The 18993-nt window shown below is 48.9% G+C and overlaps 1 long non-coding RNA gene across 2 annotated transcripts in view; it reads right to left on the bottom strand.

Annotated features, from left to right (window-relative positions):
* The window catches only part of LOC150059240 (uncharacterized), a 168788-nt gene that overhangs the window by 68908 nt on the left and 80887 nt on the right, over window positions 1-18993 (bottom strand). For both annotated transcript variants that reach the window (XR_016536617.1, XR_016536618.1), the window contains exons 3-4: window positions 16983-17046; window positions 16265-16430 (exon numbers count right to left, since the gene is read on the bottom strand). This is a non-coding gene — a long non-coding RNA (uncharacterized LOC150059240). The remainder of the gene's footprint in view (window positions 1-16264; window positions 16431-16982; window positions 17047-18993) is intronic.

The following is an 18993-nucleotide window of genomic DNA, read 5'->3' as shown; positions in this document are numbered from 1 at the left end:
TGTGTGCTAGGGGGTAAGGACACACAAGTCCTATGGGGCCTGCTGGCCCGTCACCAGCAATGTAGAGCACAACCCATAGCTAATGTTAAGCACACGATGCTGGTGGCATTCGACTCGAAGGCCTCCTCCTCTGCTCTTTCCAAATGTTCTCCATAAAGTCCTAAGGTCCAGGGGATTCTCTCAAAGGCCACTTCTGGGGACTCAGTGGAAAGAAGGCAGGGGCAATAGGATCATAATTTGCTTTAGCCAAAGAAGCTTTGCATCACCCTAGTTCATTATACGCACAAAGCCTGAACGTATAATTCCAGTTGCCAAGGGGAACTGAAGGCTTTAAGAAAGCCTGGAAGCTTCACATGCCATTGTCCACTTTATCAAAGAAAAAACGAAAGCCTGTGTCAGGGGCTCGCGCCTGTACTACTACCCAGGAGGCTGAGATCTGAGGGTGGCAGCTGGAAGTCAGTTCAGGCAGGGATATATGTGAGACTCTTATCTCCAATTAACCACCAAAAAGTCAGAAGTGGAACTCAAGTGCTAGCTTTCAGTGAAAAAGCTAACGGACAGTGCTAAGGCACTCAGTTCAAGCCCCAGGAATGGCATGCATGAGCATACGTATACACACACAAGCACACACACACATCCACAAGCACACACAACTGCAGCACTTAGGGTATCAAGAATACTAGACTACATAGTGGAACCCTATCTCCAAAAGGCAAAAATAAGAAGAGGAGGGGGAAAAAGAAAGAGAGGAAATGAGGGCGGGAAGGCAAGAGGAAGAGAGGGAGAGGGGGGAAAAAAGGCCAAAAAAAAAAAAATCTAAACTCATACAGCCAGAGGCCTAAGGCTCACAAGTTGACTGGTTCATAGACCAAAGCCTAACCTAACATGCAGGCATGTGGACTTGACACCTGAAACCTGGAGACACGTGCAAATGGGGAGTGAAGTAGAGTCCAGGCCTGACCAAGGGGAAAGCTCCTCCCCGTAAGCCACTAATTCTACCTTCCCAGAGGTGCATGCAGCCCAGGGCTGAGGAGGGTAGCAGGGCAGCAGCTGCAGAGGTGCTCTCACCCAGTAAGGGAACCTCACATTAACAAGAGCCAGAAATCAAGGACCAGAACCAATCTCTTAGCCAAAAACTACTGGCAGATCTGTCCAAGTCACTTATGGCTTTTAATTTGCCCCCCCCCAAGGTAGGTGTACACAACACACACACACACACACACACACACACACACACACACACACACACACACACACACACCAAGCATTTGCGTGACTGTTCCCCAGGCAGGAAGGAGAAAAGAAAAGAAAGATGACTTTTCACAAATGTGAATGTTCTCCAGTGACCTCAGGGTCAGCTATCAACCAACATATCAGCTGATACAGGGAAGGAAGCTCCAGCATCAAGATGGAGATGGATCAGGCCCATTCATCGTTACCCTCCTTGGTGGTGGCTTTAGTATGTTCTGACAAGCAGCTACTTTGTCCTCAATGGGGGACAGATCAGTAAAAGGAGGCTCGAGAAGTTTGCAGAGGCAGCCAGATTTGAAGGTCGACTGTATGTGTTCTCAGTAAGGCCACACCAAAGTCCCTTTTGCTTTTCTTTGTGTCCTTTCAACTAGAAATTCTTTTAATATAAAGCAATTAAATTTGTAGGAGCACAATATTAATCAGCAAGAAAGCGGTCAATTCCCACATTTGGGGGTGGAGAGGGAAATATCGACCACCCCCAGAATGCTGCAGAGGGGAGTTATACTCTGCAGAAGATCTGATTCTGCAGCTCTTAGATGGAAATTCCACTTTCCACCCTATTAATCCTGCCTAGATGAACATGGGAATTTCTACATACATGCTCCACTGTTTCTTAGGAGAATTTTTAAAAATCTATCCTGGCTTCTTCCAGCCAGCCTCAGCCTTGTCAGGGAGGAGGGACCAGAGCAGGTTCCAGGTAGCCTCGAGCCCACAGGATGTGGTGGGTGAGACAGCAAGAGAAAATCAGAGAAAGCTATCTAGAAATGGAGCAAGCATTCCCCTAAATAAGAAAGTTTAACAAGAACACGCAGGGACTTTTCTTTTTCCTTTTCTAAAACAAAAAATTTTTTCAGGTAGAAGGCCAATACTAGTTGAAGGTATGTCTCAAAACTTTTCTAAAGAAAAAAAAATGCTGCCTTGGTCATAAATGAAACATTTAAAGTCAAGCCAACAACGTAAGGCAGGCTCAGCAGCGTTCTGCACAAAAGGTTCAATGTTGAGGCTCATTCGTTTTAAATAAACTGCACTGCCACTGGCTCAACTTGAAGGAGTCCACATGGAAAGTAAGGAACTTGGCTCAAAGTCAGCATCTCAGAGAGTTGGTAAACAGGGAGTGGAGGAGGGGAGAAGTCACACTAAGGATAAAAACACACACTCACACACATAAATGTAAGAAGAGACCATTTTGCACCTATTGAATTGTAATTTTTTAAGCCAATAATACCTGGGTGTTGATGAGCTTGTGAAACTGCACAACCTGAGTGTGAATGGAAACACATAAACAAGCCTATTGGAAAGTAATTTGGCAATGTGGGTCAAGCCATCAAATTGTGCCTTTGACTCAGTAATCCGACTGCTAGAAAATTCTTCATCCAAATTATTTTCCGAGAGCAAAACAAGCAATGTGTTCGAAGATGCTCACTGCACCCTTAGCAAACTCTTAGGAACTTTGCTGAACACACAAAATACAACCGGTTTTGAATATGATTTCTCAACTTAATGGATTATTATGGACCCTTACAAGTGATCCTTTATAAAATGCTTTAATATAAAATATCACCAAAGGTAGAGTGAAGGTCCAATGTTACTCCATGCCTTCATTAATCAATAAATAGCCAGAGTATATCGGACATTTGAAGCAACCTGATTAGTCAATTTGGGTGGACTAACTGATTCAGTGCTTTGGTCTTTTTCTACACTTTGGGATTTTAATGCTGCTGGTGTAACAGTGACTGTGATAATGGCAATATTTGACTGCTGAAATTTCTATAACGGATGAAATGCAATGATCCAAAACTATGGGTCCCTAGAGTGCACCCCCAAATTGGTCTTTTACCAGAGAATGGAAGGCACAGGACACAGTGAGCTCACATATTAGCCACGGGAACCTTCTGGGACCCTCCTGCATGCCAGTCTCTGACTGTCTCAGCTTTGAGAGACTCGGTTCTCTTCTTCCTCTCTAGCGTACCCAAAGGGTTCAAGCAGAAATGAACACGATTCTGCGTGTACTCAAATGCCCATTCCCCTAAAAGAAAACCCTTCAGAGGTCTAGAAACAAAGCCTGAATTTCCTTAAAGTGTCTTTCTTTTTTCTTCTTTGTTTTTTTGATGTTGGTCCTGAGGTTTGAACTCAGGACTGGGGTGCCATCCCTGAGTTTCCTTATGCTCATGCTTATTGCTTTACCACATAACCCACAGTTCTATTTGCAGGTTTTTTGGTGGTTAATTGGAGACAAGAGGCTCACAGACTTTTCTACTTGGATTTAAATTGCCATCCTCACATCTCAGCCTCTTGAATGGCTAGGATTACAGGTATTAGTTACTGGCACCCAGCTAAACTGAGTCTCAGCTTCTGCTCATGATTCTTGAGGTTGGGAGAAACTTTAGCTTCCTGTGAGCAGGATTGACTGGGATTCCAGCACAGACAGGACCCCCCAACAAGTACCACAAGCAGCTATGGCCAAATCAGGAGTCAGCACTTGGCAGCTCCAGGGACCTCAGTCTAGTCCTGAAACTCGGTCTTCACATCCATAAAATAAAGGCATTCCAGATGCTTCCTCCTAGGGCCAAGGAGAAAACTGAACACAGATCGAATCTGACTGTAGTTCACTCCCCGTGTGGCAGGGCTGAGGCACAAGGAGATTGCAGGAGAGCAACCAGTGGTTTCTTCTCCAACCTCTCAGGCCCGAAAGGGCATGAGAAAGAGAGTCTTCAATCTATTTGGGCCACAGTTCAATAGCTCTTGTGGGAAGGAGCCAGTGTTGTATAAGTGACTGACAGAAGGCAAGAGTCTCCAACCTACTGCCCATGCCAGTGACTTCCTGTGAGAAAGTAGTATGGCAGGCCAGCTGCAGTGAGCTGCACCACGGGGCCACGGGGCACCATACCAAAATGAGCAGTGACATCTACGGTATGTAAGTCTCCAGGGCCCAGCTTCTAGATCCTGCTTGCAGCCATTCCAACGCAATGCTACGGTCCAGCAGGATTGTTGGGGAGTCTGTGGTGCTCCTCAGTAGATGCCCTGCCTCTCCTCTGAGCTGGCTTTGCCCCAGGGAGGGCTGAGTAGAGGGACTGTCATCACCATCTTCAATATTTGCACCTTCCTGGCAGTTGCATTTTGCAAGATGAGTCATAGGCTGCCATGCTGCTCTTCTCATTTCTGCAGAGTGTGGAGCAAATGCCCCTGGGTCTATGTAACAGCACACTGTCAATATGACCTGTAGGTTCCCTGCATGTGCCCACAGCCCTTACAGGAGTCCTTTGTCACACAATGCTAGGCTTATCCCCACTTAGCAACTAAGGCTTCCTTGACCAACGTCAACTGGGAACTTGAGGCCTTGCCCAGAGTTCCCAGGGTCAGGCTTCTTAGTAGCACACTTCCATGCCTTACTACTCCCTTTATTGACTCCTTCTTCTGCTCAAAAACTATTGCTGAGCCCCTGCTCAGTGCAAGCCCAGGTGTGAAGGCCAGAGAACATTCTATCAGAACAGACACAGACTATCCTGGGAAGAGCTCACCAAAACCCTGCCCCTTACACAATCCCTAAGGATGGCGCCCAGCCAGAGTTCACTGTGTACTCAGACTACTTCCTGCACAAGCCCACTTCATGGCCCTAACCAGCTCCTCCCTCGCAGCCCTCGCTGCAAAACAGGGATACTGTCTATCCTCCACGAAGAAGGGTTTTGAATACTTAGAGGTCCGAAAAGCAGTGTACAACAGGGACTGACAAGCATTGCGTGTAAGAACCGATAGGAAACATTTCAAGTCATCCGAGCCACAGGTTCTCTGCCATGGCTTCACTCTACCAAAAGCAGCATAATGACGTAGAAGTGAGCAGGGGCTGCTGTGTTCCAAAAAACTTCATGCATAAAGTGTGTGTCCGCGTGCTGACCCTTGAATTCCATGGCTGTGGCGGTGTCAACCTGAACCACAGAGTGGTAACATTTTTGGTGACAGCTGTAGAGCACGAGGGCCTTGTACCAGTGACACCCTCTTTTTCAAGTCTCTTTGGGGGGGGGGGGCGGGAATTATTGAGAGAACAAAATTATCCAGTCCACCAATGGGGTCTATATGCCTTAAGTTTTTTTTTTTTTTTTTGCCAGTCCTGGGCTTGAGCTCAGGGCCTGAGCACTGTCCTTGGACTTTCTCAAGGCTAGAGCTCTACTACTTGAGCCTCAGCACCACTTCTGGCTTTTTTTCTATGTATGTGGTACCCAGGAATTGAACCCGGGTCTTCGTGCATGCTAGGCAAGCACTCTACCACTAGGCCAAATTCCCGAGTATATGCCTTAAGTTCTAACCTGCTCTGAATTCATTTCCCATCATCCTCAGTTTCAGGAATGTGAGAGAACCTAGAAGACCTTCTCTTTCTGTCTTTACAACGGGAGAGGCCTTGCCATTAGGTAGTTCCTCATCTATGTCTAAATGGCTGGGAATTGTGAAGCAAGCCTGCCCCAACTGAAGGAGTCTCAAAGCTGCCCAGGTCTCCCAGAAGCTGCAGGTCAGAGCACTTCCAGACCAGGAGATGGACCAGAACACCCACCCTGTGCTATATAATACCAGCCTCTACCCTGTCTCATCCCTTCTGGTCTCCACATTGCAAGTCTACTTTGTGCCAGTACTGGAGTGGGGGAAATAGGAGATTTAGCAGACAAGGACTGAGCCATCACAGACCCAATCCCAGGATCCCAGCCACCCTCTGTCATTTTCCCTTCTCCCCAGCTTATTGCCCAGTACTATACGAGGTTGCCATCTTTCTGCTGAAGAAAGACCCTGCCCTCCTCTGACCTGTCCACTTGTCATTACATGAAGAGCATCCTTCCTGCAGTCAGCCCAATGTGTGCCCCAGCAGCCTCCAGGAATAAGCACTCATTATCCATAACTTGCCAGGTATCCTGGCCCTGAATCAAGACTCCTAGAATCCAGAATTAATGGCCTAAGGGAAGACGCTCCTTCTGGAGAAAGGGGAATTGTTAATCAGGGATCTCATCAGACAGTGAGCATTGCAGCCACAGTCAGAACGGGAGGTCGGGAGTCCATCCCTTCAGAAATACTTCACAGATGACGTCCATCTAATGGCAATCCCAATCTCAGCCGGGAAGGGACAGTTCAGTTTACAGTTCAGGGCAGCAGTGGAACCACAGCTGATACAGAGATCTCCGAAAGTGCATTCAGTCCATGGGGTTTCAACCTCTGAGTCAGCAGCTGGCCTCCTTCCCAGCAGGAGGTAAAGGCCATATGTTGGTGTCCCCAAAGCTGCTGTGACAAATGACTACCAATGAATGGTGCGGTTTCAGACAGCAGAAACGTGCTGTGTGGGTCTGGAGCCCCGAGGTCTATAGTCAAGGGATCAGCCAGGCCATGCACACCTGAAAGACCTGTCTTGTGCTTCTTAGGCATGGTTGCAGCTTCCCAGCACAGCAACTCTGCCTGCCGGGCTGCCATTCATGCTGACTCCTCTGCCTGGGTTGATGGCTTCCAGGTTGATCTTCGAAGCAGCTGAGGCATGTGGGGACCCAGAGCCTCATCCTGTGTCTGCAGGACCATCTCTGTGAGTCCCAGGTGGTACCACAAGGCCAGGCCTTGTACCCTGCAAGCTCTGAACTGGTGCTGCGAGCAGCCCTGGGTGAGAGGTCATGCAGGTGCATACGTATGTGGTGGCAAGTCTCCCGTTCCCAGCCTGGAGAGAACGGCTGCCAGGTAGAACTGGACGGTCCTGAACTCAGCACCCACCAACCTTCTTCTGCTTCCAGGACCACAAGTGGGCCCAGCCCACTGCATGGCTCTAGTCCAGTGGCCAGCACCAGACACGAAACAGAATGTTCCAGTCCCTCTTCTCCTCCCTTGTCATAGCCCCTCAGTCTCCTCCCGCACCACAATCACCACAACCTCTCTAATGGGGCTCTCTAATGCACCCACATCTCTTTCTGGTCAAGCCGCTTCACCACTGGCTGGTTGCTGTAGATGTAGTTTTCTCCGGTGCTGAGGGTTGAACCCAGGACTAAGCATGCCCTCCAAAATTGAGCAGATCCCCCCCCCATAAGCTTATTGATAGCTCTGTGCCCCTCTCCCTATTTTGTCTCCATTACAGCATTATGTGAAGCCATTCCCACTCTCATCTTCACTTACAATCCCCATCCACCATGCTCTGCCTTTAAAAGAGCAAGGCCCAAACAGTCCCTGGTCAAGGGACCTTTTCTCTTGGCCTCTTCTCTAGGTTCTTTCCTTCCTGAATACTTTCTGTGGGCTCCTTGGTCTGCTTATAACTTTCCCTAGCCCCCAGCTGGCACAAAGATCTTAGGCTGTGATTAGCTTATTTCTTATCGAAACCCTCTCCTGCAATGACACCCAAAATTCCCTGCCCATTACTCATTCCCCATAGTACCAGAATGCAGTCCAGAACCTGGGCTCGACTTAACAGTGCAGTAAAGAAACATTTGGGGGCTGGGTGCATGGCCTAGTGGTAGAGTGCTTGCCTAGCATGCATGAAGCCCTGGTTCAATTCCAAAATACCACATACACAGAAAAGGCTGGAAGTGGTGCTGTGGCTCCAGGGTAGAGGCACAGCCTTGAGAAAAGCCCAAGGACAATGTCCAGGCCCTGAGGTCAAACCCCAGGACTGGGGGAAGGGAAAAAAAAAACTATTTGAAGTGTCCCCTTAACACAGTGATATATCGTAATTAGGATTTGGGGGAAGAGGGGGAAAAAAAGATTATGCTGATCTATACCTCACTGCTTGTATCTACAAAGTGGAGGCAGAGTCCAGAACAGGGGCATAGGAAGGAAACCTCTACAAAGGCAGCCCTGCAGAGGCCTTGGATGATAAGTGTCCCCTGCCCCCCTCCAGCCTGCCAAGAGCTCCCTATCAGAGGAGGTCCATCCCCAAAGCTGGCAAGGGACAGGCTCCACCCCAAAGATCCAATCTTCTCTCAACTGAACTTCAAAAGCATCTTTATCTGTGAGACCCACCTCAAAAGAAAAAAAAAAAAGGTGGATTCCTAAGAAATGTCTCTTGGTAAGCCTTTTATTCTAGGCCAGGCACACCCACTCAGCCTTATCTACAATGTCCCCAAGCTGTTGTCTTTCCTGGAAGGGTGTCTCCTATCTACCGCTCTCCAGGAGCCAGGGGGACAGGGGAAACTGATGGAACAGTAGTCTTCAAGGCCCAAACCTGGCTCCCGCTTTAGCCCAGCCATTCCCCAGTGGAGTGACCTGGACATAATAATAAAGCCACCTTCCAGGAGCTCAAGGCACCCTCCAACTTGGAAACTGCATTAACAAGAGCTAGGCTGAACGTGCCAACAGGACACTGCCATGTCTACTTCAGCTGAGCCCTTCTAGCAAAAGCTAGGACCTGAATGCAGAGAGTGATACCTCTGAATACCGAAATGGGCGATATCTCCAGAAGTTGCACAGTGCTGGGGTGGGTGCTGCAGAGTCCTTCTGAGGCTCACTCAGGCCATCAGGAAAAAGCTAGGAGCCCCTGCAAGAAGCAGACTGGGCCAAGCACCAGTGGTGGCTCACACCTGTAATCCTAGCTCCTCAGGAGGTGGAGACCTGAGGATCACCATTCAAAGCACGCTCAGGCATTAAAGTCACCTCCAATTAACCACCAGAAACTGGAAGTAGCGCTGTGGCTCAAGTGGTAAAGAGATAGCCTTGAGCATTCAGGCTCACAGTTCAAGCTCCACGACTGACAAAAAGAAAAAGGAAAAGACAAGACAGGCTGGGGACAAAGGGAGTGGAGGGAGACGAAGTGAATGCCCATTTCTCCTGGGAAAGAACTCAGCTCCGAATGAGACTCTGAAGGGACTTCCTCTCTGTGCTGGCTGGGCGGGAGGCTTCCAGAGTGTGACACCTGAGCATTAGAGGCTGCTGACGTAGGTCCTAATACCTCTCTTTGAACCCCAGACCCTGAGCACCTGAACAGATGTTTACAAGAACCTGATGCCATGACTGGCATAGGACAGGTGTGTGTTTCTCACCTTCTTTTCTGAGGGAGTCTGTAGCAAGAGCTCCTGCCAGGGAAGGCCCTGAGTCTTCTGACAGCTGGGCAATCATCCACTCCCATCACACACAAAGCACGGGAGGAGAGAAGGGAAGAGCTTAGGGCACTGATGAGCAAGCATCAGTTAACCCAGTGAAATGCCCGAGCTTTACACATGCAGGAGACACCTGCCCCCGCTCCCCTGCCCCCGCTCCTCCATCTCTGTCCCACCCCTGCTCTCTGAGACCACGGGTATTTCCTCAGATTGGAGAGCAGCACAGGGCCGGGGTACGACGTGAGGATCCCAGCTACCTATTGCATGCTGATGGAACCTACTGACCTCCTCTAGGACCCCATTTCTGTAGAACAAGGATCCTACTGCGTTAGAACCATAAGATGAAATGGACCCAGCATCAACAGCGGAATTCACAGCTGCAAGCTGCATGAGCACCATTCCAGAGTGTGTGTGTGTACAATGGGACCCAGTCGTAATCACGGGGCGCCCAGTCCCTGTGTGGTCAAGACACGATCCTTGGGCCTGGAACCCTAACTCCCCAGCTCTGATCTCTGCCCTGATTATGCCATCTCTGGTACCTCACTTTTCCTCATTTTTTCCCATTCTGAACTTCAGATCCCTCCTCTTTAAGCCTGTTTTGTCTCTCCCCCCAAAGTGGATCAAATACTACGACAGAAAGCTTAAGCCTTTCCAAGGTTGGGACTGGACATGCTGAATGATAGTATCTGTTCGAAAGAATGAGTTACAATCTCTGGTTATCTGTTTAAAGAAATGAACTACAATCTCTGGCCCTCAGACCACGTGGGGCCACCCACAATAGCCACTCCCAGCGGCTGACCCCTTCCTGTGAGGGGCCCTCAGCTTTGATCACTCAACTGGGATCCTGATGCCAGGAAAGCAGACATAGGACCAAGATCTAAGGATGCATGCGCCTGTCCCAGATTGCTCAAGCCATCTCCTGCTCCAGGGCCTCAGCTTGTGGAACAGGAACAGCAGGGCACAGGGGGGGATCACACCCCCTCACTTCTTCTCCCTGCACCGTGTGTGAAATGCCTTGTGCCATGAGGTAAGTCACCATACTGAGTCTCAGCCTCTTCACCTACAGAACAGAGGCTATGAAGACAGATTTAAAACCATTCCAGATTCCTGAGAATGAGGACAGGTTCCTGTACCAAGCAGTCAATGTTTGCTATTCCCAGCACAGTGATTTCTGTTACCTCCAAGCTGCCCAACCTTGGGAAAGTAATTTGACCTCTCCAAATTCAAGCTTTCAAAACAGGAAGAGGAGTAACAGCTCAAGCAGAGGTAAAAACAGCAGGTGAAAGAAAAGCTGGGCCAGACATACTAGCTAACATCTATAGAGAAGAATAAAAGCAAGGATGATGATGATGATGATGATGATGATGATGATGATGATGATGATGACAACGACAATGCCTACTGCAGCAGTGGGTATTATGAAATGGCCATTCTTTTTCAAAGTCAACACACAGGCAGGAACAAGCTCCAATGAAAGACAGGTCCTCCCTCGGGTCTGCAGCAGCCCATGGAGAGAAGCGTAGCCTTAAACGGGCCTGGTGAGTCACAATACTACACTAGAGACTGAGTGGCTTACAACAGAAATGTACTTCCTTACAACACTAATGTCAAGGTCAAGGTGTTGGCACGGTTGGTTTCTAATGAAGCCTTTCTTCCTTGGCTGTCCATGTCACCTTCTTGCTGGGTTTCCCCATAGTCTCCCCCACTTCTTCCGAACACTAATCAGAACACCAGTCAGACCAGGCTAATGGCCTCACTTTAATATGATTACCTTGTTAAAGATCACTGACTCCAGGCCAGGAGTGTGGCCTTGTGGTACAGTGCTTGCCTAGCACACACAAAGTTCTGGGTTCAATTCCTCAGTATCACATACATAGAAAAAGCTGAAGTGGTGCTGTGGCTCAAGTGGTAGAATGCTAGCCTTTTTGAGAAAGCTCAAGGTCAGTGCCCAGGTCCTTAGTTCAATCCCCAGGACTGCCCCCCCGCAAAAAAAAAATTGACAGCAAATTCAGTCAAATTTGGAGTGGAGTGGAGTGGAGTGGAGGGAAGGTGAGGTGAGGTGAGGGCTTGCACTCAAGCAGGCCAGGAGGACGTAGTTCTGTGATGAATGCTCTGAGAAACACTGCTAACATCCACTATTGGAACAGATCAGTAAGATGACAGAAGGGTGTATCTATGTTGCTTTCTGTATGTGTGTATGTGGGCATGCCAGTTCTAGGGCTTTTACTCCAAGCCTGAGCATTATCCCTTAGCTTATTTCTTCAAAGCTGGCACTCCCGCACTTGAGCCGCAGCTCCACTTTCAGCTTTTTGGTAGTTAATTGGGGATAAATGTCTCACAGGCTTTCCTGCCCAAAGCTGGTTTCAAACCACAATCCTCAGATCTCAGCCCCCTGAATAGCTAGGATACCAGGCGTGAGCCACCAGGCGTGAGCCACTAGGCCTGGCTTTGTGAAACCTTAAAAGGATCGCCCACACCAAAATACCCAAACAGACTGAACAAGAGCCAAAGGAGCTAGAACGTTGGCCACGGGACTAGCAGCAGGCAGAAGTGAGGGAGGCACTAGCAGGTGCAAAGCACTGGACCAGGGCCCTGAGGCCACATCAGCCTTCCAAGGACCAAGGTATACCCAACCACAGAGCAGCAGCTCAGAGTTTGCGCGATGAAAGAATGAATCCGCAGAGCCACATGGAGCCTTGAGTCCTTATTCCACGACCTTGTATGACTGGCTTCTCTTCTGTGGGCGTAGGTACTCACATGTGCGTGTGTGCAGTATACTTTCACCTTGCAGGGAGACCACAGTGCTGAAGAGTACAGCCTACAGAGTCAGGTATCTTTCTGATGGAGCCACAGGGAACTGAAACCACAACTGGACGGTCTTATCAAAATCCCACACTAGTTCAAACATGTGTTGCCAGGCCCAGGCACTTCCAAGAGTGATTCTCTGTAATATGCCACTTCCGTTTACTGTCAAAGGAGATCAGGTTCCTGCTTTTTTCATCTCAAGGTGAGCTTGAGAGGAGTATGGGAAGTATGGCTGCCACAAAAGACCAGTCATCTCTGGAAAAGTGACTGTTACACACTGTGAGAAAAGCATCTTTTCTATTAAAGTAGTTGCTTCCTTCTTGTTGAGCTTGAGAGAATTGTTTTTCTGAGGGGTTACTACTTTTGGCCGATAGCTTGGCCCTTGTTAAATTATATTTTAGTTACATTCATCCTTTTTAAGACATCGTGTTAGGAACACCTTGAATTTTAGTTACATCCTGTTACTTAAGCCATATCCTTTTGCAGATTGTGAACCTGAGCTCATCCAATGAGAGCAGAGGGGCGGGGCCTGCTGGGTGAGGGGTAAAAAGGGAACAGCCTGCCTGTTCTGTGAGCTCGCTTACCAGATTTTGCAGAAGTAAATTTCACCTTGTTGAGTTCCTTCCAACTTGGTGTCCTTATTCCTACGTGATACCCCAACATAAGAAGCTATTTCTACTACTTTTAAACAGGTAATGTACATTAGCAGTCATTATCCATTCATCCGTGAACCTTCATAGCCACATAGTCTGAAGAATATAGTTTTCAGAAGCAAAGACAGCAAAGCTGGGAAACTATATCCTGGTATCTGCAGTCTTGAGTCTATCCATTCTATGTACAGGGCTCAGTAAAGACTCTCCTGTCCAGGCAGGCTGCTACAGAGTCTCAGAGTAAAGAGTCTCCAAAACAACTCACCACTGAGGCAGCCTGGCCTGCCCTTTCCAGTGAAAATGTATACACAGGCAATCGCTTCCATTCAAGGCCCCCACGCAGCCCTCCTCGTCCCTGTCAAGAAAATGCAGAGATGCTCTGTGCACAGAAGAGAATCATCTGGAAGACACAGGTGTTGCTGTGGCATGGCATGACCTGGAAACAGACTCAGCTTGCAGCGCTAAGCCAGGTGACCTCACTGGGGTCCTTGTCCTCAGCCTCAGTGACTTTTATGGGACCATGAGAAGCCTTCCTTGGGTTGGAAGGAATTCATATCGAAGAGGGGCTCAGCACAAAATGCGTCCCTCAACTATGACAGCTCATAAACAAGTAAGTACATAAATAAAAGGTGGGTTTGTGAGACACAGAGGAAGTGTCAAATGAAAGACCTTAGAAACCAAGAGACAGGAAGAGAGAGGGAAGGAAGGGGCGGGCTTTGCTGTGTAAGCAGGCAGACACTGTTAATACATCCTCACAGCTCCGGGAGCTCAAAGGGCTCTGACAGACATGATCTCAGGAACACTTGTTTTATTAGCTTCTGGGGCAGGTTAACAGGTTCCTGCCTTCCCGCTGAGCCAGGGAAACTGCAAGTTCCCCACTACCCTGGACAGACAGCAACCTTTCTAGAAAGCTTGCACAGGAAACATCAAGACCTGTCTTCACCCATGGTCGCTCAGAACCAAGCATTACAGGAGATGGATTTACAGAAGGAGATGGATTTTTTTTCTAAAGGATCAGTTCCTATGGCAACATTAACAGACTTGGATACTGTTTTGGTTTTTTGTTCCAGTCCTGGGGCTTGAACTCAGGGCCTAGATACTATCTCTTAGCTTTCTTTTGTAGCCAGCTGTTTGTTTGTACTTTTAAGGCACAGTGTGGGGAGAAGGGAAGGTTTGGGGGTCCACCCTAGGCTTACTTCCTAGCCCAGTTGCTTCCCATGTGCTTCCTACTCTGAAGATGGGAAATGAACACTCCCCTAGATGGGACATTTCCAGGACAACACAATGACAAGCTCACTCATGCAGAGCGAAGGCAAGGAGCTGAAGAGGAACCGGTACAGCCGGTGTCCCTGCATCCTTCCGTGACACAGCTCTTCCTTCTCCTCTAGGACACTATTCCTGTTCCAACCTCAACATCCTGACACCTCCTGGTGCCCCTTTGGGCATCAGCCCTTGCTGGGAGCTGCTTCCCTTTTGGTTACTCCAGGTGCTGCTGTCTGCGCCCCCCCCCACCCCGCTCTCTACTCACCGCTCTAGGCTTACCCCTCCCTCCTCCTAAGGTGACTCCTGGATTGGGTATGACACCCTGGTGGCCATTTCCAGGCTGAAAGTCCTTTGCTTAAGGGATTCCTAGGCATGGTGGGTTAGAAGCATCCCAGGCCAGCACTTGGCTCCTATAGGAAGCCCCCATGTGTCCTCTGCATGGTGCCGGGACCCCCACTCTGCCGCTGCTTAATGGAGTGAGATCATGTCTGTGCAATGCTCTCCACATTGCGGAAGTGCTGAGTGGGCAAGAGCCGTGGGACCCACCCTTGCCCTCCTCCTCCTCTTCCTCCTCCCCCTCCCCCTACCCTTCCTCCTCTCCTCAGGAGGCTGTGCTGCTGCTAGTCAGAGTGAAGGGAAAGGAATGGGAGGAACAGTGAGAGGACACAGCAGAGCTCACTAAAGGAGACCCGGTCCCTGGACTTCAGCTTGAGTGCTGAGTGTGTGTCCAGCCTGTCCCTGGTGAAGGTCCATCCTTCCCAGACCCATCTTAGGATCTGTTGACCTCATCTCTCATCATACGTGACTGCCGTCTGTTCCCACGCGCCCCGCAGGCAGGCTGAATTCCCATGAGCCCAAAGCAAGTTCACTGTCGGTGCCTGGTGACCCTTGCCCGTTCCCTGAGGAGACAGAAAAATCTGCCACCCCAACTTTGTCAGTGGAGACAGTGTGCACAGTGGTTGGTGCTCACAAGCTGGCACCAGGGGCAGGTAGGTAGTTCAGTTCCACTCAGGCCACCCAGCTTACATTTCTCCATATGACATAATGACCACAACAGTATGCTAAGAGACTGGGACTTATCCAGGGGCCTGGCACAGGCCACACCTATAAAGGTGAGCTAACTTCTAGTGTCAGCATTTGTGCCGCCCAGCTGGCACTCCCTTCAGTAAAAGAAAGATGCGATCACCTGCCCAGAAGGTTATTAAGAGGATTAAATGGAGGGGAAAAAAAAGAGTATTTGATGGGTTGGGCAGGGCCCCTGACATGGAACAAGTGCTCAATAAATGAGAGCTTAATTATTAGAAGGAGGGAAAATGGTGCAGAGCTCTTCCAGGAACCCAGGTCATCAGGGAGGCGGTCTCTCTGGCCAGTGACTAAGGCAGCCAGGGGATCCAGCCGCCCAACTGGGTAGGGCTGAGTTGGGCCAGTGCCTTGGATGGCCCAAGTCCAGAGTGATGAGTTTTTACCGTAAGCTCTGGGTAACTCCATGGGCAGAGCTGGCCTTTCTATCTTGGAGCCTGATACTCACTAGTGGAAGATGAGAGATGGTTTGTGAAAGAAGCATACTGACACCAGGACCCTGGAAACTGCACGTGCTGAGAATGAGCCAAGAAAATACAGACTCGTGCCTGCATGTCACTGACTAAAAGTCAACCTGGTTGGTGTAGCCATATGAGGTATAAGGACCACAGGACAGGCTGAGTTTTCTGGGACAGGAGCCAAAGACATCAAGTAACAAGAGGGGCCTGACGAAACAGTGGTAGCAAAGAAAGAAGGGAGAGGAAGACAGAGATAGAAGAGATAGACAGGGCTGGGAATGTGGCCTAGTAGTAGAATGCTTGCCTAGCATATGTGAAGCCCTGGGTTTGATTCCTCAGATAAATAGAAAAAGCCAGAAGTGGTGCTGTGGCTCAAGTGGTAGAAGGCTAGCCTTGAGCATAAAAAGCTCAGGGACAATGCCCGGGCCCTAAGTTCAAGCCTCAGAATGAAGGAGGAGGAGGAGGAGGATATCTCACTCTCTCCCTCGCTCCCTCGCTCCCTCCCTCTCTCTCTCTCTCTCCCTCCCTCCCTCCCTCCCTCCCTCCCTCTCTCTCTCTCTCTCTCTCTCTCCAGCCTGAAGCCAGATGATCCAGTGACAAGGATGTGCCTTCTTCAGCATGTCCCCTGAACAAGGCACCATGAAGTACTTGGTCAGTCCTACCTGACTCCAGCAGTTTTTCAGACATCATGTGTACTGGGAGCCAGTTCCGTTACCTGTGAGGTCGGTAGCTTCTGTTTCTTACTAGACAGAAGCAAATGCGCTCAGAAAGCTCATACGTTTCTCCCTGAGCCACGGGGCTCGACAAGGGGCTGTGGAAGGAGCCCTGGCCATTCACTTCTACATCCTGTATTTAGCCAAGTGCTGAGTAATGCTCAACAGCTGAAAGAAGAAAAAAATAAGTGAATGAATGAGTGGGAACAACAGTGCAGTGGCTTCCCAGACAACAAGCCCAGCCCCCGGCGGACAAGCAGAACTCCCGGCATAGCACTGACTGGGGAAAGGACACTCCCTGGCAACCTCCGATTAGCTCAGACGAGCCAGGGTGACAATGTGCCCCACTGGCCCAGGCGTGAGGACAGCCCAAGCTGCCCGTATGTGTGGTCCTTCCACACAAGCAAGTGTGAGCGCAGGACACCTAGCCACTGGCAGTCTGGGAGATGCCAGGCCCATACCAGCTTCATCAGACTGGCAAAAAAGCAAAACTGTGATGGTATGGGCAGGGAAGGGCTCTTATGTATGGCACGCATGCACACGGAGGGTAAGTTGGCATGAGTGTCGTACCAAGTGGTTTTTCAACTTGTCAAACAGAGCATGCTCATGAGCCTCAGAGAAGTAACGTCGCCCACGTTAGAACTGCTGGGTAGAATCGCTGCAGAAGCACATCCACCAGCCCAGGAAAACAGCCTGTGATTGGCTATACAGCAAAATTACCTGGAGATGCACATTCAAGAGGGATTTCTAATGCTTTCTCGGGTGTGGTCACTGTCCCATCTACCTGTGAGGAGGCAACATTACCCATAGTTATTGCTGTGTTATCAGCCAAGGTACCCAGCAACCTATGAATGGAAGAAGAAACTAAAGTAGATATCATGTAATATAGTACTCTGCCAGAAAGAAAAGGGAAGTTAGGCCATTTGCAGGGAAATCCATGAAACTACAAGTTATCTCACTGGGCTTCACAAAGCCAAAGATTACATGTTCATCTATTTGTACAAACTAAGCCTAAAATGATGACAGTGACACAGACAATGATGCTAATGGAACATGAATGTTTTGGGGGTGCTCTATGAGGAGAACCAGTAGTCATGGGGGAGAAAGAAAAGGATGCTGAGGATGAAAAGGTTGTGTCATGTATATGCACATATATATAACATGCATGCATATTCATGTACACACATAGCATGTATGGACATGATATATACATAGTACAGTGTATATCATATATGCATGCATGCATATGTGTATATACATTTCATATACATGTTTTATATATACTATATATATATATATATATATACACACACACATACAAACTCACATATTAAAAGAGCATTATGAAAATCACCAAACACTACTTGAAAAAAGGGGAGAGTGGAGGAATGGAGGAGGCAAGCATGTCCAAGGGACATGTGTGGAATTATCACAATAAAGTGATATCTACTAATTCAAAAGTTAAGTGAAGGGGCTCACAGCCGCTCTGAACAGGGGCATGGATTAAGGGGTCCTTGCGAAATGGTCCTGGTTGTCCCCTGTCAGTTCTCCCCTGACCACCTTCCTTGGAACATTCACCTACTCCAGCTTGTGTCCATGTTTTATCATCCCACTGCCTTGCCCCACAGGAGTAAAATTAGATTCATGTATAGAAAAAAGCGCCGAGGTCACTGGAAAGCTTTTCAGAGCTCTCTGCCCAGGAAGGGTTCCCTGACAAAGAGCCTGGCCCTCAGCCATGAGCCGGGGAAGGAGGAGCCACATTCATTCCACTTAAACCAATTTGCCGGTCCAGACAGGAGCTAATGAGCAGCCTGCACCCTTCGAGTCATCGATACCACTTTCCAAATCAAGTTACCAAATTGGTCTTAAAACCACTTCAAAGGAGCTGGGCTAACTGCTACCAATGAGGCATCCGGCTGACTGCATGGCCACCACTCCTGCGTCTGATACTCTGCCCCTGGCAGCAGAGGCACAGGGACAAACCGGCTGCCTCGCCTCTGTGTCTCTGCAGGACCCTGCTCCCTTACAACCCCCAAACACCCAAACCTCCAACATGGAATATGAGTTGTGATAAGCAACACAACAGCTGGACACCAGAGGCTCATGCCTATAATCCTAGCGTCTCACCAGGCTGAGATCTGAGGATAACAGAGTCAAGCCAGCCATGGCAGGGACGTTCATGAGACTCTTAACTCTAATGAACCATCAAAATGCCAGAAGTGGAGGTGTGACTTAAGAGGTAGAGCACCAGCCTTGAACAAAAAAAGTGAAGGGACAGCCCAGTCCCTGAGTTGAAATCCCAGTACTGGCATCAAAAAAGACAAGAGGAGGAAAATGAGACAGGTGGCTCTTGGGAGACCTATGGCTCCCACTTGATCTTTAACACATTAACTCTAAGAAGTCAATATGTTCACTGCCCCAGTTCTTCAGAGGACAATACTGGGATTACAAAACCCTCTCAAGATCCCAAAGTGCCTTGCCAATGGTAGACACAGAAAACAGTGCCACGCCACCAGTCCATCTCTGTGGGAGGAATAGATAGACCTTATAGCACATCTTTTCTCTACACTTAAAACATACAAATATCAGGGCCAGGAGTTTGGCCTTGTGATAGAGTGCTTGCCTAGCATGTACAAAGACCCTGGTTTGATTCCTCGCTGCCATATACATAGAAAAGCTGGAAATGATGCTGTGGCTCAAGTGGTAGAGCGCTAGCCTTGAGGAAGGCCCA

This window comes from Megascapheus bottae, chromosome 9 (assembly GCF_031878675.1).
Source record: "Megascapheus bottae isolate mThoBot1 chromosome 9, mThoBot2.hap1, whole genome shotgun sequence".
NCBI lineage: Eukaryota > Metazoa > Chordata > Mammalia > Rodentia > Geomyidae > Megascapheus > Megascapheus bottae.
The sequence above is the reverse complement of the archived record's forward strand: the minus strand, read 5'-3'. Positions and strand labels throughout refer to the sequence as shown.